We start from the raw sequence: 25,088 nt of genomic DNA, 5'->3' as shown, positions 1-25,088 counted from the left end.
GCTACTAATGACCCCATCCCCTCTTTCATTGTGCTACTGATGACCCCATCCTCTCTTTCATTGTGCTACTGATGACCCCATCCTCTCTTTCATTGTGCTACAAATGACCCCATCCCCTCTTTCATTGTGATACAGATGACCCCCTCCTCTCTTCCATTGTGCTACTGATGACCCCATCCTCTCTTTCATTGTGCTACTTATGAGCCCCTCCCCTCTTTCATTGTGCTACTTATGACCCCCTCCCCTCTTTCATTGAGCTACTGATGACCCCCTCCCCTCTTTCATTGAGCTACAGATGACCCCATCCTCTCTTTCAGTGTGATACTGATGACCCCATCCTCTCTTTAATTGTGCTACTTATGACCTCCTCCCCTCTTTCATTGTGCTACTGATGACCCCCTCCCCTCTTTCATTGTGCTACTTATGACCCCCCTCCCCTCTTTCATTGTGCTACTGATTACCCCATCCTCTCTTTCATTGTGCTACAGATGACCCCCTCCCCTCTTTCATTGTGCTACTGATTACCCCATCCTCTCTTTCATTGTGCTACAGATGACCCCCTCCACTAGTGGGTCTGTCTCTCACTGGGTGGAAAGTGCCTCTCAAAAACACTCTCTTCCTAACCTTAGTACTGCGTCCAATTGCATGTGTGTGTGTGTGTGCGTGAGAGAGAGAGAGAGAGAGAGAGAGAGAGAGTGGTTGTGTGTGACCTTAAACACAAACCAAATGATTTTATTGAAGAAATTCCCTCTGTATTCCGTGCCTCTGAGTATTTAGTGAATGACCTTACTAACAAGCTGCTGAGTTATTCCCCTTAGCCTCAGCTCCCATGTGTCTGCTGTCATTTAATTATGGGTAATCTTTTATTTCCCTTCAATAATGAAGATTGGAGGGAAGGGTGCGAGAGAGTTCGAGAGCGAGAGAGAGTGAGTAAGAGAGAGTTAGAGAGCGAGAGAGAGTGAGTAAGAGAGAGTTAGAGAGCGAGAGAGAGTGAGTAAGAGAGAGTTAGAGAGAGAAAAGTGGAGAGAGGTAGAATAAAATGTTTCTCTGTAGATTCCATCATAATCCAATATAACGTTATAGACAAGACAAGTGTTGTCTTTGCTTTTATGATCGAACAAGAATTAGTGATGGCTTCCTACGTGAAGTGGATCCTAATCACACCACAGATCACCGTCACGAATATGAAAAGTAAAAACATAAACCGCTCCTTCCAAAAACAGCCCCATAAATCACAAAGGAGATGTGGATATTTTAGCAGCTGCAGCATTAGCTATTCATTGCACAGATCAACTACCAAATTGCTGTTTGAATAAATGATGACGGCTAAGATAACTTTCCTCACACACGTGAAGTGCAGAAGGTCTACAGAAGTAGGATCTTAATTTGATCACCCTGGTGCAGGAAAACTTTCCTGCTATGAAGGACATATACAACGAGTATTTAAGGTTTAAAAAGGCTTCTGAAGTTGGTCATTTTCTTTATTTCACCAGGTAGTTCAGTTGAGAACAAGTTCTTTGTTGTTTGTCTTCTTTGTCTTCTTTGTTATTTTAAATATCAGACTTGATTTTCCTTTACGAAAAATGTATCAACCCCTACAAAAATGTCTATTAATTATAATCCACATAATAATTCACATTTCCTGATGGTGTAGGATTATGTTCCTGCGGTAGCAAACGGTCTCAAATGAAGGTCCTACATCTGTACGTGACTGGAGAGTGAACACGCTAGAGAACATTCTGTCCAGTAAGGTGCCCAGCCTAAAGCCTACACACCACAGTTAGAGATTCACAGAGTTCAGAGTCAATTCATGACCGTGGGACTACAAGGCTCTATCTGCACAAAGCATACTGTAATTCTGAGATATTGAGCATCAAAGTTTTCACATCCCTGATCTCAGAACAGTTTTGTAGTGAATTCTTCTTTATAACCCATTAGGGTCCTCATCTTAAAGGTACCTGAAGTGCAGAGTATCAAAATCGTGAGACATTAGTAAATCAGTTTTTTAGGGGGGTGCAATCGCAGATAGAACCTTGTGGCTCTGAAATGTCAATCTGGGTTCAACCATAATGTTCTATCTGAAACTTCTGAATTACACATGTTCAGTTTTTAAGAATTATGTATTTGAATACATAAGTCAACAGCACTATTCTACCAAGAGAGAGTCAACACATCCTCAAATACATTAAGACGTGTATTATGGTCATTAGATTAATTAGTCATCACTGAACAACGACGTGACAGCATCATTTGTTTTAAGATTTCTGACATTGTTTTATTGCTTATGTGCCATTGTTGCTAGCTAGACTAGCCTAGCCCATACTTAGAGGAGAAGGCAAAGACATACACTACCGTTCAAACGTTTGGGGTCACTTAGAAATGTCCTTGTTTTTGAAAAATCACATCAAATTGGTCAAAAATACAGTGTAGACATTGTTAATGTTGTAAATGACTATTTTAGCTGAAAACGGCTGATTTATTATGGAATATCTACATAGGCGTACAGAGGCCCATTATCAGCAACCATCACTCCTGTGTTCCAATGGCACGTTGTGTTAGCTAACGTAGTGTTGTGTTAGCTAATCCAAGTTAGAAAAAGACAGAGTTGCAAAGAAAAAGCCATATCTCAGACTGGCCAATAAAAAGAGAAGATTAAGATGGGCAAAAGAACACAGACACTGGACAGAGGAAGATTGGAATTTTTTTTTATGAACAGACAAATATACGTTTGAGGTGTTCGGATCACAAAGATGGACAATCGTGAGATGCAGAAAAAATTTAAAGATGCTGGAGGAGTGCTTGACGCCATCTGTCAAAGCACCCCCAATGTGATGGTCTGGGGGTGCTTTGGTGGTGGCAAGTGAGAAATTTGTACAGGGTAAAAGGGATCTTGAAGAAGAAAGGCTATCCCTCTATTTTGCAACACCATACACCAACACCATACAAATATAGATAGGCAATGAAAATAGATTCCTCATGAGCGATACTTTGTGGAATCTACAGGACTCAAATGACAACACAATAGAAGCAATAGACTAAAATACATCAGAACATAACAGAGAATAGAAGACAAACTAACAGATGTTCTGTGTCTGTAGCTTCTCTGTGACATTAGTCTCATTCACCAGCCAAGTCTCTGAGAACAGAAACAGGAAGCTTAGAAGCCTGGCTCATACGACTACAACAACATTATCAACATCCAACACGCAGATCAACTGAAAGCATCACAGTCATTATGAGCAGGGAGGGTTGTGTGTAAGATCAGGCTGCAGATGAGAGTCTGGCAGGAGGAGGAGGCTGAGCTGGAACACCTGAGCACGGTCCTGACTCCTGGGTCTACACAGCTGTCACCTTGAGCAAGGCTCCACACGGACAGACACACACAAAAAAACACACTCACAAGCTTGCTGGCATGGACTCACTCACATGTGCGCACATGTAAAGAGTAAAATGTTCAGAGACAAAGACAAATAATATAACCAGTTGAGATTCATTTTTGTGTCACCCAGTGGAAAGCATTTAGGTCACAGAGCACATCAATCAAACAGGACCTGGAAGAGTAATGATATATCTGTCTTACCACCAAAATACTGGAATACAGGTTTGGTTGAACAGCACTGCCCCCCTTGGACTGTGCCTCTCTAATCTACAGATGCTACATAGAAACACATTTTAATTTGGCCGATAAAGGACATGCATTGAACATTTTGATAATTGAGAAATTTTGTGCAACCCCTGCCAGAAAGACACTGCTGAAAGTGATTCAAACACCAGAAATATCCCACATTGGTCAACAGAGATTTCAGGAACCCCCAAGAACCCAACATTTCCCCTAACAATTGATACAGGGTCAGATGGTTTCATCTCCCTATGGAGAAGGTTAGGACTGGGAGTAGAGTGGTCTGATGCTAGATCTGTAGTTAAGGGAATCCTGGAACCTCTAAAGGAAGGCCTGCAGAGGCCTAGCTGGGAGACAGTCAACACCTGAGAGGCTCCCACAGTAACATGCTGACTACACCTGCCACGCGCATGCGTCCACATGCCCCATCGCACACATGTTGATTTTCTATCCACACCAGCAGGTTAAAATATCAAAACCAACTGTGAACCAATTCATTTGGGAGCATGTCAAAACACACATGAAAGACTCATGGACATTTAACTAGCTTGATGTTGCTAACTAAATGTCCTGGAAGATGAACGTTGGGTTGTTATTTTACCTGAAATATGTTTTAGTTTTTTTGCTGGATCTTTGTAGTATTTGGACCTGGAGTCGTACAAAATGTTGTGTTTCTCTACTCTGACTATTAACATTGAGCAATCCCCTTCTGAGCCAATGCATTCAGCCTAACAAAGCCTAATAAATACATTTCATATATGCTATTGCAAAAATAATCCTTTGGTTATGTTTATGAAGGTCTTCGGTAACAAATGTTTTTAATCTGTTAATGTTACTGTAGGCTGTAAAAACAGTTCAAGTGTTTTACCCCATCACAAAGAAATGCATTATTATTTCATTAAGGCAGGTCTAAAGAAACGTACAAAAAAGGTATTGTATTTCAAATGAACAGAACAGCATATTTGAACTTGTGTTATGTTACTAGTCTGTGCTTACTGGATATGGCTACGCTGCTGCAAGTGCTCAATCATAGATCGCATGGAATAGCAGATATCATATTCAACATTTTGAAATAGAGCCCTTGCCTTAATTTTAAGAGTTGCTTGGCAAATGTACAGTATGTGTTTTAGAAACTTTCTGACCTGCTCTTTCCAATTGGTTATGAAATTAAAATGTCGTACCTGCAGCAAGGATGAGTTTTTCTTTTAAAGTTGCTTTCTAGTGAGCTCTGTTCCCTTTGTCAATTACCCATACTGCACTGCAATCTCTCCATTCACAAGGCAATTGATAATATTGTCACCCATCAGACTATTGTCAATTTAAACTTGTTTTTAGGCTACATCTATTATTATAGGCCTATGTGTGAAATGAGTTTCGATCTAGTTTAGGTGTACAGTAGTTTCCATTGGCCATTGTCAGATGGCAGCCTGTCGGGTGAAGGAAGGGAAGGAGGGACCTGTCCTCCTAAAACTGCTTAGCTATGGAAATTCTAACAAAGGTAGTGTGACTTATTTAGGAAAAGTTACAAGTAACTTTGAAAATGTCTGAGTAATTAAAATGTTAAATTCATATGACCTCAAAATGATGCTCTCAGGGCTTCTAGTGTTAATCCACAGATAAAAGGTGAAACTGTTTGTTTTTAGTTAGTTACTGTATCTATGATTCATCTCTCCTCATTCATCTTACAAATACAAAGGTGGGTTTGTATGCTACTGAAAACCAATGATTAAATGGGAGAGGTGGGACTTACAACACATCAAGCATCTCAAATAAAACCAAGTTCTATTTTAGCGCCTGGCTATGCCAACGCCCGCTGTCGCGTGAGAGCAGTGTGGATGAAATGACATACACATTCATGTATTTTTGCAACGCTTGGGCACGCAATGTGGCCGCTCTGGTTTGGGTGTAACATGTGGATGAACTGACGTTCCCTGGACTCACTAACACGCAATGTATATTATCACATTAGTTTAGGAACAACTGTCTGCAGAGGCATGTGTCTTATTCGAGGAAGCATGTCAATCTCAGTCTTCCTGGTATTCCTACAGTACCCCAAACTATTCTGCCATTCTATTTGGCCACAGGAAAAACATGAGAAAGGTGTTCCTCTGCAGTTCATGTTTGATTGAATTGAGCGCTTGGACTTCCTTTCCCTTCTATTTCCTTTCCCTTCTATTTTATATGACCACTCATCAGCACTTTTACACTGTAAAACTGAGTCTTATATGCTTATGAGGAGTCTCATTGGATGATACAGAGACAACACAAACAGCAGCAATGTGGGCATGCACACACACACACACACACACACACACACACACACACACACACACACACACACACACACACACACGAGCATAATGAACAGTCAATATAAACATCATCTAAACATCTAAACCATTAACACTCCATCACTTCACAGTAGATCAATGGAAAGTTCTTTAGCCAACTACATTGTCATGGACCCACGCACGCATGCACACACAGGCAGGGGGCCCATGTTGTGTGACTTTTGATCACTGAGCATGACAGTCAGAAGGAGGAGGCGGCTCTGTGAAGTCTTTTATCTCTGCTCTATACACTCAGTGACTCTACACAGGCAGTGGCTTTATGTCTCTGATACCATAGGGCTGATTCATCACACTGATATACAGCACCACCACATCATGCAATACACCAGCTAGTTCATTTCCATGACAGGAAAACACAGGTGATGTATGTATTTACACTGCAGTTCATTGTGGATCTGAGACCAGAGCGGTAATGGAATGAAAAACTCAGCCATAATTTCACCTACGTTTATAATTTTTGTTTTCATGAATTTTTACGATAGATTCCATTTTGATTTTGTGGCTGTGGAATCTAGTGGAAACCGTTTATCATCCGCACAAGGCTAGAAAATCACTGCACCAGTGTTATGCACTGCCTTCGTCAATCTTGATTCGTCCAAATGAGCCTGGCAGATTCTCACCATTTTATTTGTCCACGAGAATCTGTACACGAGAGTAAGTTTCCCCCTTATATAGTTATACTGTATAGTATTTCTATGTTAAGGCTCTATAGTACAGGTACATGTATCCTTCCATTAAGGCTCTATAGTACAGGTCCATGTATCCTTCCATTAAGGCTCTATAGTACAGGTCCATGTATCCTTCCATTAAGGCTCTATAGTACAGGTCCATGTATACTTCCATTAAGGCTATATAGTACAGGTCCATGTATCCTTCCATTAAGGCTCTATAGTACAGGTCCATGTATCCCTCCATTAAGGATCTATAGTACAGGTCCATGTATCCTTCCATTAAGGCTCTATAGTACAGGTCCATGTATCCCTCCATTAAGGATCTATAGTACAGGTCCATGTATCCCTCCATTAAGGATCTATAGTACAGGTCCATGTATCCCTCCTTTAAGGCTCTATAGTACAGGTCCATGTATCCCTCCATTAAGGCTCTATAGTACAGGTCCATGTATCCCTCCTTTAAGGCTCTATAGTACAGGTCCATGTATCCCTCCATTAAGGATCTATAGTACAGGTCCATGTATCCCTCCTTTAAGGCTCTATAGTACAGGTCCATGTATCCCTCCATTAAGGCTCTATAGTACAGGTCCATGTATCCCTCCTTTAAGGCTCTATAGTACAGGTCCATGTATCCCTCCATTAAGGATCTATAGTACAGGTCCATGTATCCTTCCATTAAGGCTCTATAGTACAGGTCCATGTATCCCTCCATTAAGGATCTATAGTACAGGTCCATGTATCCCTCCATTAAGGATCTATAGTACAGGTCCATGTATCCCTCCTTTAAGGCTCTATAGTACAGGTCCATGTATCCCTCCATTAAGGCTCTATAGTACAGTCGTGGCCAAAAGTTTTGAGAATGACACAAATATTAATTTTCACAAAGTTTGCTGCTTCAGTGTATTTAGATATTTTTGTCAGATGTTACTATGGAATACTGAAGTATAATTACAAAGCATTTCATAAGTGTCAAAGGCTTTTATTGATAATTACATGAAGTTGATGCAAAGAGTCAATATTTGCAGTGTTGACCCTTCTTTTTCAAAACCTCTGCAATCCGCCCTGGCATGCTGTCAATTAACTTCTGGGCCACATCTTGACTGATGGCAGCCCATTTTCGCATAATCAATGCATGGAGTTTGGAATTTGTGGGGTTTTGTTTGTCCACCCGCCTCTTGAGGATTGACCACAGGTTCTCAATGGGATTAAGGTCTGGGGAGTTTCCTGGCCATGGACCCCGAGACATTTAGTTATAACTTTTGCCACCAATCTAACTAGCCTACATAACAGCATAATGGTAATAATGTATTTGAAGGGTATATCCCCATTGATAAACTGGGTAAATCAACATGTAGCCTAAGCCTATTCACAACACAGGTGAATGCGTATTCAATAGGTGTGTGTGCATGCATTGAGTTATTGAGCTTGTTTTGGCTACGGATGAAAAACAACATGTTTTATTTTAGAACATTTCCTGCTGTCTCTTTTAGACCCATGACATCATTCACAGACACAGTCAGTTCGAGGCTGGAGCAAAGATGAGTAGAAATGTGAGGCGAAAGTTAATCAAGTTTTTGGTGACAATCAGCTTTGAAATCAGCAATATTTTGCTCAATGGTTTGCAAAAAAGTACTATGGTAGTGAATTGATGTTAGCTTCACTTGTAAGCTAGCAATGAAAAGTTAGCCTACAAAGCTGGAAGCTACCGGCATCTTCTTGCATTGTAAAGTGTTCTAGCCTGTAATGGACATTGTCATGCGAACAGTAATTAACAGTTAAAACATTTCTACATGCCGTGTTGCATTATTCAAGTGTGTTAACTTCTGTGCAGCATAATAAGTGGTGATGCAGCCCAGACTCCCAGTGAAAGCAGTGTTTCCTCAGGACAGGCTACAGCTAGCAATGAGGAAGTGGGGCAGGCATGATGTGCTCGCACTATAAGCAGACATTGGCTGCGCTGATAGAAAGACTTGATCCTCTCTCAATCAGTAGACAACGTGAGACACATTTGACTGGTGAGAGACTGCAGATAGATTGGGGAGAGACTGGAGAGACACTGGGGAGAGACTGGCAAGAGACTGGAGAGAGACTGGGGAGAGACTGGGGGGAGACCTGGGGGTGACTGGACAGAGACTGGAGAGAGAGTAAGAGAGAGACTGAAGAGAGACTGGGGGAGAGACTGGGGGGAGACTGGTGGGAGACTGGAGAGAGACTGGAGAGAGACTGGAGAGAGACTGGGGGAGAGACTGGGGAGAGACTGGAGAGAGACTGGAGAGAGACTGGAGAGAGACTTGGGAGAGAATGGAGAGAGACTGGAGACAGACTGGAGAGAGACTGGGGGGAGACTGGGGGAGACCTGGGGGTGACTGGACAGAGACTGGAGAGAGAGTAAGAGAGAGACTGAAGAGAGACTGGAGGAGAGACTGGGGGAGAGACTAGGGGGAGACTGGGGTGAGACTGGGGGGTGATGGAAGAGAGACTGAAGAGAGACTGGGTGAGAGACTGGAGAGAGACTGGAGAGAGACTTGGGAGAGACTGGAGAGAGAGTAAGACTGGAGAGACTGGAGGAGAGACTGGGAAGATTGGGAAGAGATTGGGGAGAGACACTGGGGAGAGACTGGAGAGAGACTGGAGAGAGACTGGAGAGAGACTGGAGAGAGACTTGGGAGAGACTGGAGAGAGACTGGGGGGAGACCTGGGGGTGACTGGACAGAGACTGGAGAGAGAGTAAGAGAGAGACTGAAGAGAGACTGGGGGAGAGACTGGGGGAGAGACTGGGGGAGAGACTGGGGGGAGACTGGGGGGAGACTGGGGGGTGACGGAAGAGAGATTGCAGAGAGACTGGGGGAGAGACTGGAGAGAGACTTGGGAGAGACTGGGGAGAGACTGGAGAGAGACTTGGGAGAGACTGGAGAGAGACTGGAGAGAGAGTAAGCGAGAGACTGGGGGAGAGACTGGAGAGAGACTGGAGAGAGACTTGGGAGAGACTGGAGCGAGAGTAAGACTGGAGAGACTGGAGGAGAGACTGGGGGAGAGACTGGAAAGTGATGAGAGACTGGGGTACGCAAGACTGAAGAGAGAAAGAGATGAGGAGAGACTGGAGAGAGAATGGGGATAGAATGGGGAGAGACTGGAGAGAGACTTGGGTGAGACTGGGGAGAGACTGGGTGGAGACTGGGGGGAGACCGGTGGGAGACTGGAGAGAGACTGGAGAGAGACGGAAGAGAGACTGGAGAGAGAGTAAGCGAGAGACTGGGGAGAGACTGGGGGACACTGGAGAGAGACTGAAGAGAGACTGGAGAGAGACTTGGGAGAGACTTGGGAGAGACTGGAGAGAGACTGGAGAGAGAGTAAGAGAGAGACTGGAGAGAGACTGGAGAGACTTGGGGGAGACAGGGGGAGACTGGTGGGAGACTGAAGAGAGACTGAAGAGAGACTGAAGAGAGACTTGGGAGAGACTGGAGAGAGAGTAAGAGAGAGACTGGGGAGAGACTGGAGAGAGACTGAAGAGAGACTGACGAGAGACTGAAGAGAGACTGGGGGAGAGACTGGAGAGACTGGAGGAAAGACTTGGGAGAGACTGGAGAGAGACTGGAGAGAGAGTAAGAGAGAGACTGGGGAGAGACTGGAGAGAGAATGAAGAGAGCCTGAAGAGAGACTGGGGGGGAGACTGGAGAGACTGGAGAAATACTTTGGAGAGACTGGAGAGAGACTTGGCAGAGACTGGAGAGAGAGTAAGAGAGAGACTGGGGAGAGACTGAAGAGAGACTGAAGAGAGACTGAAGAGAGACTGGAGAGACTGGATAAAGAGTTGGGAGAGACTGAAGAGAGACTGAAGAGAGACTGGGGAGAGACTTGGGAGAGACTGGAGAGAGACTGGAGAGAGAGTAAGAGAGAGACTGGGGGAGACTGGAAGAAAGACTTGGAGAGACAGGAGAGAGACTGGAGAGAGAGAGTAAGAGAGAGACTGGGGGAGAGACTTGGGAGAGACTGGAGAGAGAGTAAGAGAGAGACTGGGGAGAGACTGAAGAGAGACTGAAGAGAGACTGTGGGAGAGACTGGAGAGACTGGATAAAGAGTTGGGAGACACTGAAGAGAGACTGGGGGAGAGACTTGGGAGAGACTGGAGAGAGACTGGAGAGAGAGTAAGAGAGAGACTGGGGAGAGACTGGGGGAGACTGGGGGAGACTGGGGGAGACTGGCGAGAGACTGGAGAGACTGGAGGAAAGACTTGGGAGAGACTGGAGAGAGACTGGAGAGAGAGTAAGAGAGAGACTGGGGAGAGACTGGAGAGAGACTGAAGAGAGCCTGAAGAGAGACTGGGGGAGAGACTGGAGAAAGACTTTGGAGAGACTGGAGAGAGACTTGGCAGAGACTGGAGAGAGAGTAAGAGAGAGACTGGGGAGAGACTGAAGAGAGACTGAAGAGAGTCTGAAGAAAGACTGGGGGAGAGACTGGAGAGAGACTGGGGGAGAGACTTGGGAGAGACTGGAGAGAAACTGGAGAGAGAGTAAGAGAGAGACTGGGGAGAGACTGGGGGGAGACTGGGGGAGAGACTGGAGAGACTGGATAAAGAGTTGGGAGAGACTGAAGAGAGACTGAAGAGAGACTGGGGGAGAGACTTGGGAGAGACTGGGGGAGACTGGGGGTGACTGGTGGGAGACTGGAGAGAGACTGGGGGAGATTGGGGAGAGACTGGGGGGAGACTGGGGGAGACTGGGGGAGACTGGCGAGAGACTGGAGAGACTGGAGGAAAGACTTGGGAGAGACTGGAGAGAGAGTAAGAGAGAGGCTGGGGAGAGACTGGAGAGACACTGAAGAGAGCCTGAAGAGAGACTGGGGGAGAGACTGGAGAGACTGGAGAAAGACTTTGGAGAGACTGGAGAGAGACTTGGCAGAGACTGGAGAGAGAGTAAAAGAGAGACTGGGGAGAGACTGAAGAGAGACTGAAGAGAGACTGGAGAGACTGGATAAAGAGTTGGGAGAGACTGAAGAAAGACTGGGGGAGAGACTGGAGAGAGACTGGGGGAGAGACTTGGGAGAGACTGGAGAGAGACTGGAGAGAGAGTAAGAGAGAGACTGGGGAGAGACTGGGGGAGACTGTGGGGTGACTGGTGGGAGACTGGAGAGAGACTGGAGAGAGACTGAAGAGAGTCTGAAGAAAGACTGGGGGAGAGACTGGAGAGAGACTGGGGGAGAGACTTGGGAGAGACGGGAGAGAGACTGGAGAGAGACTGGAGAGAGAGTAAGAGAGAGACTGGGGGGAGACTGGGGGAGAGACTGGAGAGACTGGATAAAGAGTTGGGAGAGACTGAAGAGAGACTGAAGAGAGACTGGGGGAGAGACTTGGGAGAGACTGGGGGAGAGACTGGAGAGAGAGTAAGAAAGAGACTGGGGAGAGACTGGGGGGAGACTGAGGGAGACTGGGGGTGACTGGTGGGAGACTGGAGAGAGACTGGGGGAGACTGGGCAGAGAGTGGGGGGAGGCTGGGGGAGACTGGGGGAGACTGGCGAGAGACTGGAGAGACTGGAGGAAAGACTTGGGAGAGACTGGAGAGAGAGTAAGAGAGAGACTGGAGAGAGACTGAAGAGAGCCTGGGGGAGAGACTTGGGAGAGACTGGAGAGAGACTGGAGAGAGAGTAAGAGAGAGACTGGGGAGAGACTGGGGGGAGACTGGGGGGTGACTGGTGGGAGACTGGAGAGAGACTGGAGAGAGACTGAAGAGAGTCTGAAGAAAGACTGGGGGAGAGACTGGAGAGAGACTGGGGGAGAGACTTGGGAGAGACGGGAGAGAGACTGGAGAGAGAGTAAGGAGAGACTGGGGGGAGACTGGGGGAGAGACTGGAGAGACTGGATAAAGAGTTGGGAGAGACTGAAGAGAGACTGAAGAGAGACTGGGGGAGAGACTTGGGAGAGACTGGAGAGAGACTGGAGAGAGAGTAAGAGAGAGACTGGGGAGAGACTGGGGGAGACTGGGGGTGACTGGTGGGAGACTGGAGAGAGACTGGGGGAGACTGGGGAGAGACTGGGGGAGACTGGGGGAGACTGGCGAGAGACTGGAGAGACTGGAGGAAAGACTTGGGAGAGACTGGAGAGAGAGTAAGAGAGAGACTGGAGAGAGACTGAAGAGAGCCTGGGGGAGAGACTGGAGAGACTGGAGAAAGACTTTGGAGAGACTGGAGAGAGACTTGGCAGAGACTGGAGAGAGAGTAAGAGAGAGACTGGGGAGAGACTGAAGAGAGACTGAAGAGAGACTGGAGAGACTGGATAAAGAGTTGGAAGTGACTGAAGAGAGACTGAAGAAAGACTGGGGGAGAGACTGGAGAGAGACTGGGAGAGAGACTTGGGAGAGACTGGAGAGAGACTGGAGAGAGAGTAAGAGAGAGACTGGGGAGAGACTGGGGGGAGACTGGGGGGTGACTGGTGGGAGACTGGAGAGAGACTGGAGAGAGACTGAAGAGAGTCTGAAGAAAGACTGGGGGAGAGACTGGAGAGAGAGTAAGAGAGAGACTGGGGAGAGACTGGGGAGACTGGGGGAGACTGGGGGTGACTGGTGGGAGACTGGAGAGAGACTGGGGGAGACTGGGGAGAGACTGGGGGGAGACTGGGGGAGACTGGGGGAGACTGGCGAGAGACTGGAGAGACTGGAGGAAAGACTTGGGGGAGACTGGAGAGAGAGTAAGAGAGAGACTGGAGAGAGACTGAAGAGAGCCTGGGGGAGACTGGAGAGACTGGAGAAAGACTTTGGAGAGACTGGAGAGAGACTTGGCAGAGACTGGAGAGAGAGTAAGAGAGAGACTGGGGAGAGACTGAAGAGAGACTGAAGAGAGACTGGAGAGACTGGATAAAGAGTTGGGAGAGACTGAAGAGAGACTGAAGAGAGACTGAAGAAAGACTGGGGGAGAGACTGGAGAGAGACTGGGGGAGAGACTTGGGAGAGACTGGAGAGAGACTGCAGAGAGAGTAAGAGAGAGACTGGGGAGAGACTGGGGGGAGACTGGGGGAGAGACTGGAGAGACTGGATAAAGAGTTGGGAGAGACTGAAGAGAGACTGAAGAGAGACTGGGGAGAGACTGGGGGGAGACTGGGGGAGACTGGCGGGAGACTGAAGAGAGACTGGGGGAAAGACTGGAGAGAGACTGGAGAGAGACTTGGGAAAGACTGGAGAGAGTAAGAGAGACTGGGGAGAGACTGGGGGGTGACTGGTGGGAGACTGGTGGGAGACTGGAGAGAGATTGAAGAGACTGGAGAGAGACTGGAGAGAGACTTGAGAGAGACTGGGGGAGGCTGGGGGGAGGCTGGTGGGAGACTGAAGAGAGACTGAAGAGAGACTGGAGAGAGAGTAAGAGAGAGACTGGGAGAGACTGGGGAGAGGCTGATGGGAGACTGATGGGAGACTGGTGGGAGACTGGTGGGAGACTGGTGGGAGACTGGTGGGAGACTGGAGAGAGACTGGAGAGAGACTGAAGAGAGACTGGGGGAGAGACTGGGGGAGAGACTGGAGAGAGAATGGAGAGAAGAAGAGATGCACTATAACGAGAGGCTGGGTAAGGAGAGACAGGTTAAGGAGAGACAGGTTAAGAGAGAGTGGTTAAGGAGAGACGGTTTAAAGAGAGACCGGTTATGGAGAGACTGGGTAAGGAGAGACTGGGTAAAGAGAGACTGGGTATGGAGAGACTGGTTAAGGAGAGACTGGGTACGGACAGACTGGGTAAGGAGAGGCTGGGTAAGGAGAGGCTGGGTAAGGAGAGACTTGGTAAGGCGAAACTGGGTAAGGAGAGACTGGGTAAGGGGAGACTGAGTAAGGAGAAACTTGGTAAGGAGAGGCTGGGAAAGGAGTGGATGGGTAAGGAGAGGCTGGGTAAGGAGAGGCTGGGTAAGGAGAGGCTGGTTAAGGAGAGGCTGGGTAAGGAGAGGCTGGGTAAGGAGAGGCTGGTTAAGGAGAGACAGGTTAAGGAGAGACGGGTTAAGGACAGACTGGGTAAGGAGAGGCTGGGTAAGGAGAGACTTGGTAAGGCGAAACTGGGTAAGGAGAGACTGGGTAAGGGGAGACTGAGTAAGGAGAAACTTGGTAAGGAGAGGCTGGGAAAGGAGTGGGTGGGTAAGGAGAGGCTGGGTAGGGAGAGACTTGGCAAGGAGACACTGGGTAAGGAGAGACTTGGTAAGGAGAGGATGGGTAAGGAGAGGCTGGGTAAGGAGAGGCTGGGTAAGGAGAGGCTGGGTAAGGAGAGGCTGGGTAAGGAGAGGCTGGGTAAGGAGAGGCTGGTTAAGGAGAGAATGGGTAAGGTAAGGAGAGGCTGGGTAAGGAGAGACTGATTAAGGAGAGACTGGGTAAGGAGAGGCTGGGTAAGGAGAGGCTGGTTAAAGAGAGCCTGGGTAAGGAGAGGCTGGGTAAGGAGAGCCTGGGTAAAGGAGAGGCTGGGTAAGGAGAGGCTGGGTAAGGAGAGAATGGGTAAGGAGAGGCTGGGTAAGGAGAGCCTGGGTAAGGAGAGGCTGGGTAACGAGAGGCTGGTTAAGGAGAGGCTGGGTAAAGGAGAGGCTGGGTAAGGAGAGGCTGGGTAAGGAGAGACTGGGTAAGGAGAGGCTGGGTAAGGAGAGACTGGGTAAGGAGAGGCTGGTTAAGGAGAGGCTGGGTAAGGAGAGGCTGTGTAAGGTGAGTCTGGGTAAGGAGAGGCTGGTTAAGGAGAGACTGGGTAAGGAGAGGCTGGTTAAGGAGAGGCTTGGTAAGGAGAGACTGGGTAAGGAGAGGCTGGGTAAGGAGAGCATGGGTAAGGAGAGACTGGTTAAGGAGAGACTGGTTAAGGAGAGGCTGGGTAAGGAGAGCATGGGTAAGGAGAGACTGGTTAAGGAGAGACTGGTTAAGGAGAGGCTGGGTAAGGAGAGACTGGGTATGGAGAGACTGGGTAAGGAGAGGCTGGGTAAGGAGAGGCTGGGTAAGGAGAGGCTGGGTATGGAGAGACTGGGTAAGGAGAGGCTGGGTAAGGAGAGGCTGTGTAAGGAGAGGCTGGGTATGGAGAGACTGGGTAAGGAGAGGCTGGGTAAGGAGAGACTGGGTAAGGAGAGACTGGGTAAGGAGAGGCTGGGTAAGGAGAGACTGGGTAAGGAGAGACTGGGTAAGGAGAGGCTGGGTAATGAGAGGCTGGGTAAGGAGAGACTGGGTAAGGAGAGGCTGGTTAATGAGAGGCTGGGTAAGGAGAGACTGGGTAAGGAGAGATTGGTTAAGGAGAGGCTGGATAGAAGAATGGGAGCCCAGAACCATAGTCATAAAAGGCAGCCCTGCTACAAAAGCATTGATCCTCTGAACAATTGCTGCATGACAGAAATGATGATCATTGCAGAACTCAACTACTGCGTTTCACTGAACAGAGAAACAGAAGGAGTGAGAGAAAGGGAGACGGGGGAGAAGAAATCATTCCTTCCTGGGACTGGAATTACAGTATAGTGAAATGAAAAGAGATGGAAAGGGGAAAAGAAAGAGGAAATGTTCAAAAGTTTCAGATATTCTGTCCAACTGTTCTAGGTCACCCATAAATTGGCTGATATCACTTTTACCCCTAGGCCAGTGCTCCTCATTGGGTAGTGGGTGTTCCACATTGACATTGGATGAAGTGAGTTCCCCCCTTTCAATGTAAAGCCATTTGTAATTTTGAACAAAAAAGTATATTCAAACCTGCCCAACACCAAGATTACCAAGAGAAACCAATTGGAGCCACATTTCCTAAATGGAATGACCCAGCACCTCAATCAGAGCAACCTGGAAACAGTGTCCTCAAACAGATTATGACATTAAATCTCAAACTGATCAAAGTGTACTATCTGTTCAATGTAAATGTAATATATATGGGGGTACTGCATATCTATTATTGATTATCTATGGGAGACCTGCAGATCTACACCACACCTCATTCCAGGGGCACAACTTTGGTTTTTGAAGTGGGGGGACATAATGTTTTTTTTTATATAACAAAAATGTATCCAATTGGATATACACTCCAAACAGCCTACCTGACCGCTCGGAGGCATCCGCATGGTCCTAAAGCTCACCATTGCCTAATTTTCTATCACATTCCAATGATAAAACTGGGGGGGACTAAAATGCAATTTCAGAATGTGAGGGAGGGGGGGCCTAACCCCCCGTCCCCAGTGAAAGTTGCGCCCCTGCCGGCTTCAACTTGTTGATTAGTACTATAGACAAACTCTAGCAGGCCAAACACTCACTGTTAAATCACAGAGTCAATGGGTTGAGTTGAAATGGCTCCTTATCTTCCTGGGTCTCACCAATACACCAGAGTAGTAGCATGGATTTGACCTTTCTGCATAGAACACTGATCAACACACAATGGAGAAGCAGTTTGGTGAATGACAATAAATCAAACAGCTTTCATTGTGGAGGGCTTCAAAATGTGCTACAAGTCTATCCAGCTAGGTCACGGTCTACAAGTCTATCCAGCTAGGTCACAGTCTACAAGTCTATCCAGCTAGGTCACGGTCTACAAGTCTATCCAGCTAACTCACGGTCTACAAGTTTATCCAGCTAGCTCACGGTCTACAAGTCTATCCAGCTAGCTCACGGTCTACAAGTCTATCCAGCTAACTCACGGTCTACAAGTCTATCCAGCTAGCTCATGGTCTACAAGTCTATCCAGCTAGGTCACGGTCTACAAGTCTATCCAGCTAGCTCACGGTCTACAAGTCTATCCAGCTAGATCACAGTCTACAAGTCTATTCAGCTAGCTCACGGTCTACAAGTCTATCCAGCTAGCTCACTGTCTACAAGTCTATCCAGCTAGCTCATGAGTCTATCCAGCTAGCTCATGAGTCTATCCAGCTAGCTCACTGTCTACAAGTCTATCCAGCTAGCTCACTGTCTACAAGTCTATCCAGCTAGCTCACTGTCTACAAGTCTATCCAGCTAGCTCACTGTCTACAAGTCTATCCAGCTATCTCACTGTCTACAAGTCTATCCAGCTAGCTCACTGTCTACAAGTCTATCCAGCTAGCTCACTGTCTACAAGTCTATCCAGCTAGCTCCCGATCTACAAGTCTATCCAGCTAGCTCACTGTCTACAAGTCTATCCAGCTAGCTCACGGTCTACAAGTCTATCCAGCTAGCTCACGGTCTACAAGTCTATCCAGCTAGCTCACTGTCTACAAGTCTATCCAGATAGCTCACTGTCTACAAGTCTATCCAGCTAGCTCATGAGTCTATCCAGCTAGCTCACTGTCTACAAGCCTATCCAGCTAGCTCACTGTCTACAAGTCTATCCAGGTAGCTCACCGTCTACAAGACTACAAGACTGGAAAGGTACAATTTCAAAATTCGGTAGTGCATCATCAGTTCCTCTTGTCATGTCAGTCATAGCATAACTTAGCAAGCTATTTATAACACACAATGTTCCCCAATGCTGGAAGGGGGGCCCAGAGTGAAAAACTTTGGGAGTCCCTGTTCTATCTTACAGGGCTGCTTTAAGAAAGAGTGTTTGGAACAGTCCTAATATTCTATTCTGGGGGAAATGAATCAGGAGAAAATAATTATGCTATAAATTATGACCACCATATAAAGCTCTATATTGCAGTGGATTGTGAACAGCCCAACAACTTGGACTACGTTATTACATCAAGAGGTCAGACGAGGCAATGGCATGGTTCCTGACAGTGCTGCAGCTGCAGAGATGGCTACATGCATGGAAGAGCCAGGGCCCTCTGGACAGTCACACACATCATCACAGAACAACAACCAATACAGAGAGCATGTCTGAGGGGGATGCTGTGGGGTCAGGAGAAAACAGAGCTGCAGAAAGAACCATAGCAATACAATGGACAGAATGGCCTTACAGTTCAGCTCCAAAATCCCCCATGATTCTTCCCACTCCAGCCAACATAGTGGAATAACATTATTTTCCACTGTAGCAGGTGTAGAAATAGGTTACTGGGAAAGATGGTGAATTCCGAGTGATGGCGTGATATAATTGTCAAGTAATCCGACATTTCAAATGGTTCCCAGTCCAAATGTAGTCGAACATTGCTTGGAATTGAATGCCTGTTAATTCTAAGGATGGAACGGATGACTAGCAGAAGTGCATATATGAGAGAGAGAGAGAGAGAGAGAGAGAGAGAGAGAGAGAGAGAGAGAGAGAGAGAGAGAGAGAGAGAGAGAGAGAGAGAGAGAGAGAGAGAGAGAGAGAGGTTGGTGACAACTTAGCAAATGGCCATTTATAGAGAAAAAATACAAATACTTATGAGCTTCATGACATACCAAAGATGATGTTCTGCACTCTGGTCACTCAAACCCACTAATGTGAAATACCACTGGGGCACACCATTCCACCTCAGATTTCATAATCCTATGGAGAATTAAGGATTGAACAACCTATGTGTGGGATAAATATTTATGTATGGATCTAAAATATTTAAAAAAAAAATGCATGTGTGGTGGTCATTTGGGGAGACGAGGCAGAGGCCTCAAAACAAGATGGTCACAAATGACATGCCCATAAGATAATGCGGTGCATTTAGGCTACAGCATGAAACTAATATGATAGGCTTCCATAGTTATTGGCGCGCTTGAGCATTCAGGCAGAGATAGACAGTGTGAAGGATGGATGATATGAAAGCAATGCCACACAGACACATGTTCGATACAGCACGACAGACAGAGCCGCGGCGGAGAGCATGGAGAGACTGAAATACAGCGATGCGGACCGCAGTGCATTCATTAATACAGTATACACATCACACTGACTGCACTGCCTCCACCGTGGAAAATGGACGCCTAGTGTTACACGACCGGCATAGTGCGTGAGAACTCGTTTGACTGAGGATCAAAGACACATTCACACACTATTACCTCAAACACACTGAAAATGTGCAGGACATTCTCATACAGGCATATTAAACACCTGTATAAACGGATTTATATGGATGCGCGTTCGCCCGCGCCCAAACGCGATATTATAGGGATATGTAGTTGCATTCGAAGCATCATTTCTGCTCTTGTATTGTAATTTGCAGAACAAAGGCACATTAATTTGACGTTTAATTGCCTACATTCATGGTCTGTTACTGTTTTAAACTGACACACACAGACGATTAGTGGGTTGCGAGCAGTGTGAAACGAATTGGCAGGAGAATGTAGCTTGCAAATAGCCATCGATTGATTGGTTTTTCGTTAAACCAAATACAAGCACTTAAACAATGACCAATATTATAACCTATATTACAAGCCCCGAATGTAAATAGTCTTATAGACAAGTCTTACCTGCCGGCTTATTATTTCAGAAGCTTATTCGAAGACCGTCACACTCCCAAAGAGAGGAAAAGGAGATGGAGAGAAAAAGAGAGAGAGGGGGTGGACGACAAATAACGGCCTCGAAATAACAAACAGGGGGGTAATAAGACAAAATTACGTGAAAAAAATACCGTGTAAGAAACTGTATGTCATTTCTCTACTAAACATAACTCAGCCATGATGAAATGGTTTTAACAGATATACAGCGGATACAGAGACACATCAGTGAAACAGGAATTTGTCTACAGTAGATGTAGCCAATGCGTGTGTGTACTCGGTGAGAATGCGTCTCCCCCTCCCCTCCAGTTACACGAGTGCTAGTTCGCTCTGTCTGCCCGTCAGTTCCTCTATCTATCTCTCACACCGAGCCCTCAACATAAGAAACTTGTCGCATCCGACCGAACTCTCCAGTGATGTGAACGGATAAGCTTGGCTACTCGAAAATCAGAATAAGCTGGCTATTCATTTGCTGTTGTGCATGTAGGCTACAACAGGGCTCTTTTGTTTGGGGCAACACAGATGCTAAAACCACCGTCTTTTGGCAATCATAATTTTGCTACATGTGGTTACTGGAGCGTGTGTGTACGTGCGTCAGTTGCGTGCACGCCTAAATAGCATGCTAGCCATGACCAAGTTAAGAGTGTTATTGATGTCGATATTTTGTTGAAGGTCGGCAGGATGGAGATTCATCGGGATTGTTTATTTTTATTTTCATACAACAGAATATGATGGCCATTTCCACCGCTGTCTAAAGAAATGCAGGGTTGTGAGCATTGCGGTAGCACAGTTCCGCAGAGAGAGAGAGAGAGAGATGCCACGCATAATTGTGTAGAGGGGAGGGGATAAAAACGGTAACGGTAGACTATTTTTGGTAAGATGGTGACTCGAGACCACAGAAGGTAAAATGCCCTGTTTTCCACGCCTAATAAGAATTATGTCATCATCTCCTTGACTATAATACACACTGCTGCTGGAAATACTGTCATCTTCTGAGGCATGATTCAACAACGGCTGGTTTGTAGGTTCCTGTACACCGCCACTATTCTATTTCAGTGTGTTTGTATTTGTGTGTGAACCAGGCTACCAGAGGACTGACTGAATGATGACCTTCTATGGCTTTAAAATGGCTTTACCCATTCCCTTCCTCTCTCTTCATCACCCTCTCTATCTTACACACACACATATATACACACGCACTCACACAAGCACGGAAAAAAGGGGAGCAGAAGAGCTGAAGAGAGCTAATGCAGAGTGACAGGTCTTTCATGCAGTAATGGTGATGGTGAAAAGAGAGATTCACTCATCCCCATACTGCTACACACACACACACACACACACGCACACACACACACACACACACACAGAGCTGACGTCACAGAACCACATGTTTAGAAATATGTGCTCACAAAGGCTATAATAGCACACGTTCCCGTCACACCAATATTCACACACTATAAATCCTAGCGCTTACTCCTGTGTGATAGAACATCCTTGAAGTTAGACAGCACAGACATTTTATATTTATGTACGTATATTGATTGTTGGCTTTTTGTGTTGTCTATTTGACCTGCATCATTTCCTTCACACACACACACACACACACACACACACACACACACACACACACAGTACTAATCAATCAGACTGTGGCTTGAACCACGATAGGGGAGAGGCTAGTGTTTTAATTCAATGCTTAGTGACCTACACTGCATTGCAGTGCACGTACCTGCAGCTAATGCCTAAAATTAACCTTAAATTTGACGTTTTGTTTGACTTCGAAATTTGATGTTTGAGGAACATGGATAAACGTCTAATTCTGACGTGAGTCTGTGAGAGATAGTTGACACACACACACACAAACACACACACACACACACACACACACACACATACACGCACACACACACACACAGACAAATGCAAATTACCCCATGTTGTGTTGTATTCTTGTTGTGACTCACTGAGCTAAAGCCTAGGAATCAGATTAGGAAGCTAACGTGAGTCTCCAGGTATCAGCCAAGCATAGGCTGGTGAAGCAGCTCGGTTACACTCACACACTATTTAACCAGTGCTCCACAGTGTGTATGCCATGCTTTATAATAAAGGCCTGCAGTATTTCAACCCTGCACCAATCCCCACCTTCAGAGTCGACTGCTCTGAATTACACATGCACACATGGACACACATACATGCACGCACGCATGCACACACACACAGACACACACACAGGTTCTAAAGGGACTGTATCAATGCATGCCAGTATGAGTGAAATCCAACCCAGAGACTTTTATTGTTACACCTCCAATAACACTGACGTCATCACAATCACAATCAGTATGGGATCAGTTTAATCAAGATTCTACAGTATTATTTCCATGGATTTAGTTGAAGCTATTGACAATCTCTTTTCTTTGACGGTGCATCAAGGAGCAAAAAGGTGCTGTCTTTACAAAGATCATTATGTGCTAGAAGAGTGCAGGTTGCAAAATTCCAGGAACTTTCAATAAATTCCCTGGTTTTCCAGAAATTATTTTTTAAAGGATTTCCTGCTTATTCCACGAACCTTCCAACCAGGATTTCAGGAAAACCATTGAATTTATTAGACTTGGGGATGAGGGAACAGGGGAGAAGAATTCGGCGAGAGAAGAATGGGACAGAGGGAAAAGATAAACAAAATTGTCTCTACAAATTCTCTATTAAAACGTAATGATCATAATGGAGTGAATGATTGTAAAAGAAGACTGAATGGCAGGAGGAAAGAACAGTCACAGAAGCCCTGTTTATACCTGGTTCTAACTTGCATCCTTTGTCCTAGTCTTGTCCACATTCTGATTGTGCCCACATTTGTAGACAGGTGAAGACAAAACAAAAGACCCATTGTGATCTAATTGTGATCTAATTAACAGACACATTTCTGGAAATATGGGCACAATCAGAATGTAGAATGGATCAGGACAAAGGACCCATGTTAGCAGAAGGTATAAACAGGGATAGAGAGAAAGACAGAAAGAGTGAGGGCAGAGGGTTTAATAGTAAGAAATAATTACTACTATCATCAATCAATATTTAATCAATTTAATATTCAATTTAATATTTAATCACTGACATTTAGTTTTTACCTAGTGTTTTGAGCAAAAGGTATGAAAAGTGATTAATGTAAAAAGTTATTATTAGGTCTACTATTTAATACATAAAGATAGGCTTATGAAAACTAGCAAATATGGAAAAGGGTGATGGACAATGTTGTCATCAAATATTGGGCATCTCTACAGACCATCATCCAAGCCATACAAAAGGAAAGCATTAACAGAGTTTGACCTCAACCAAACCTTGACCAAAGTTAAAGTGAAGGGGGTCAAAATGGTGACTCCTATCTCTCCCTCTCTCAGCCTTATACTCACTCCTTTCTCTCCCTCTCTCAGCCGTATACTCACTCCTTTCTCTATCTCAGCTGTTTACTCACTCCTTTCTCTCCCTCTCACCCTTATATTCACTCCTTTCTCTTCCCCTCTCAGCCTTATACTCACTCATTTCTCTTCCTCTCTCAGCCTTATACTCACTCCTTTCTCTCCCCCTCTCAGCCTTATACTCACTCCTTTCTCTCCCTCTCTCAGCTGTATACTCACTCCTTTCTCTCCCTCTCTCAGCTATATACTCACTCCTTTCTCTCCCTCTCTCAGCTGTATACTCACTCCTTTCTCTCCCTCTCTCAGCTGTATACCCAGTCCTTTCTCTCCCTCTCTCAGCTAAATAATCACTCCTTTCTAACTTCCTCTCAGATGTATACTCACACCTTTCACTACCTCTCAGCAGTATACTCACTCCTTTGTCTCCCTCTCAGCCTTATACTCACTCCTTTCTCTCCCTCTCAGCTGTATACACTCCTTTCTCTCCTTCTCTCAGCTGTATACTCACTCCTTTCTCTCCTTCTCTCAGCTGTATACACTCCTTTCTCTCTCTCAGCTGTTTACTCACTCCTTTCTCTCTCTCTCAGCTGTATACTCACTCCTTTCACTACCTCTCAGCTGTATACTCACTCCTTTCTCTCTTCCTCTCAGCTGTATAATCACTCCTTTCTCTCCCTCTCAGCTGTATACACTCCTTTCTCTCCTTCTCTCAGCTGTATACTCACTCCTTTCTCTCCTTCTCTCAGCTGTATACTCACTCCTTTCTCTCTCTCTCAGCCTTATGCTCACTCTTTTCTCTCCCTCTCAGCCTTATACTCACTCCTTTCTCTCCCTCTCTCAGCTGTTTACTCACTCCTTTCTCTCTCTCTCAGCTGTATACTCACTCCTTTCACTACCTCTCAGCTGTATACTCACTCCTTTCTCTCTTCCTCTCAGCTGTATAATCACTCCTTTCCCTCCCTCTCAGCTGTATACACTCCTTTCTCTCCTTCTCTCAGCTGTATACTCACTCCTTTCTCTCCTTCTCTCAGCTGTATACACTCCTTTCTCTCTCTCTCAGCCTTATGCTCACTCTTTTCTCTCCCTCTCAGCCTTATACTCACTCCTTTCTCTCCCTCTCTCAGCTGTAAACTCACTCCTTTCCCTCCCTCTCTCAGCTGTATACTCACTCTTTTCTCTCCCTCTCAGCCTTATACTCACTCCTTTCTCTCCCTCTCAGCTGTATACACTCCTTTCTCTCCTTCTCTCAGCTGTATACTCACTCCTTTCTCTCCTTCTCTCAGCTGTATACTCACTCCTTTCTCTCTCTCTCAGCCTTATGCTCACTCTTTTCTCTCCCTCTCAGCCTTATACTCACTCCTTTCTCTCCCTCTCTCAGCTGTTTACTCACTCCTTTCTCTCTCTCTCAGCTGTATACTCACTCCTTTCACTACCTCTCAGCTGTATACTCACTCCTTTCTCTCTTCCTCTCAGCTGTATAATCACTCCTTTCCCTCCCTCTCAGCTGTATACACTCCTTTCTCTCCTTCTCTCAGCTGTATACTCACTCCTTTCTCTCCTTCTCTCAGCTGTATACACTCCTTTCTCTCTCTCTCAGCCTTATGCTCACTCTTTTCTCTCCCTCTCAGCCTTATACTCACTCCTTTCTCTCCCTCTCTCAGCTGTAAACTCACTCCTTTCCCTCCCTCTCTCAGCTGTATACTCACTCTTTTCTCTCCCTCTCAGCCTTATACTCACTCCTTTCTCTCCCT

General features: G+C 46.0%; 1 protein-coding gene across 2 annotated transcripts in view; it reads right to left on the bottom strand.

Moving 5' to 3' along the window:
- Positions 1-20,239, bottom strand: part of cacng8b (calcium channel, voltage-dependent, gamma subunit 8b) — a 57,484-nt gene extending 37,245 nt beyond the window's left edge. For both annotated transcript variants that reach the window (XM_036968589.1, XM_036968594.1), the window contains exon 1: positions 19,901-20,239. The gene's annotated coding sequence lies outside the window, so the exon portion shown is untranslated. The remainder of the gene's footprint in view (positions 1-19,900) is intronic.
- Between the last annotated feature and the right edge of the window lie 4,849 nt (positions 20,240-25,088).

Source organism: Oncorhynchus mykiss, chromosome 3 (assembly GCF_013265735.2).
Source record: "Oncorhynchus mykiss isolate Arlee chromosome 3, USDA_OmykA_1.1, whole genome shotgun sequence".
Taxonomy (NCBI): domain Eukaryota; kingdom Metazoa; phylum Chordata; class Actinopteri; order Salmoniformes; family Salmonidae; genus Oncorhynchus; species Oncorhynchus mykiss.
This window is presented reverse-complemented; position numbering and strand designations above follow the sequence as displayed.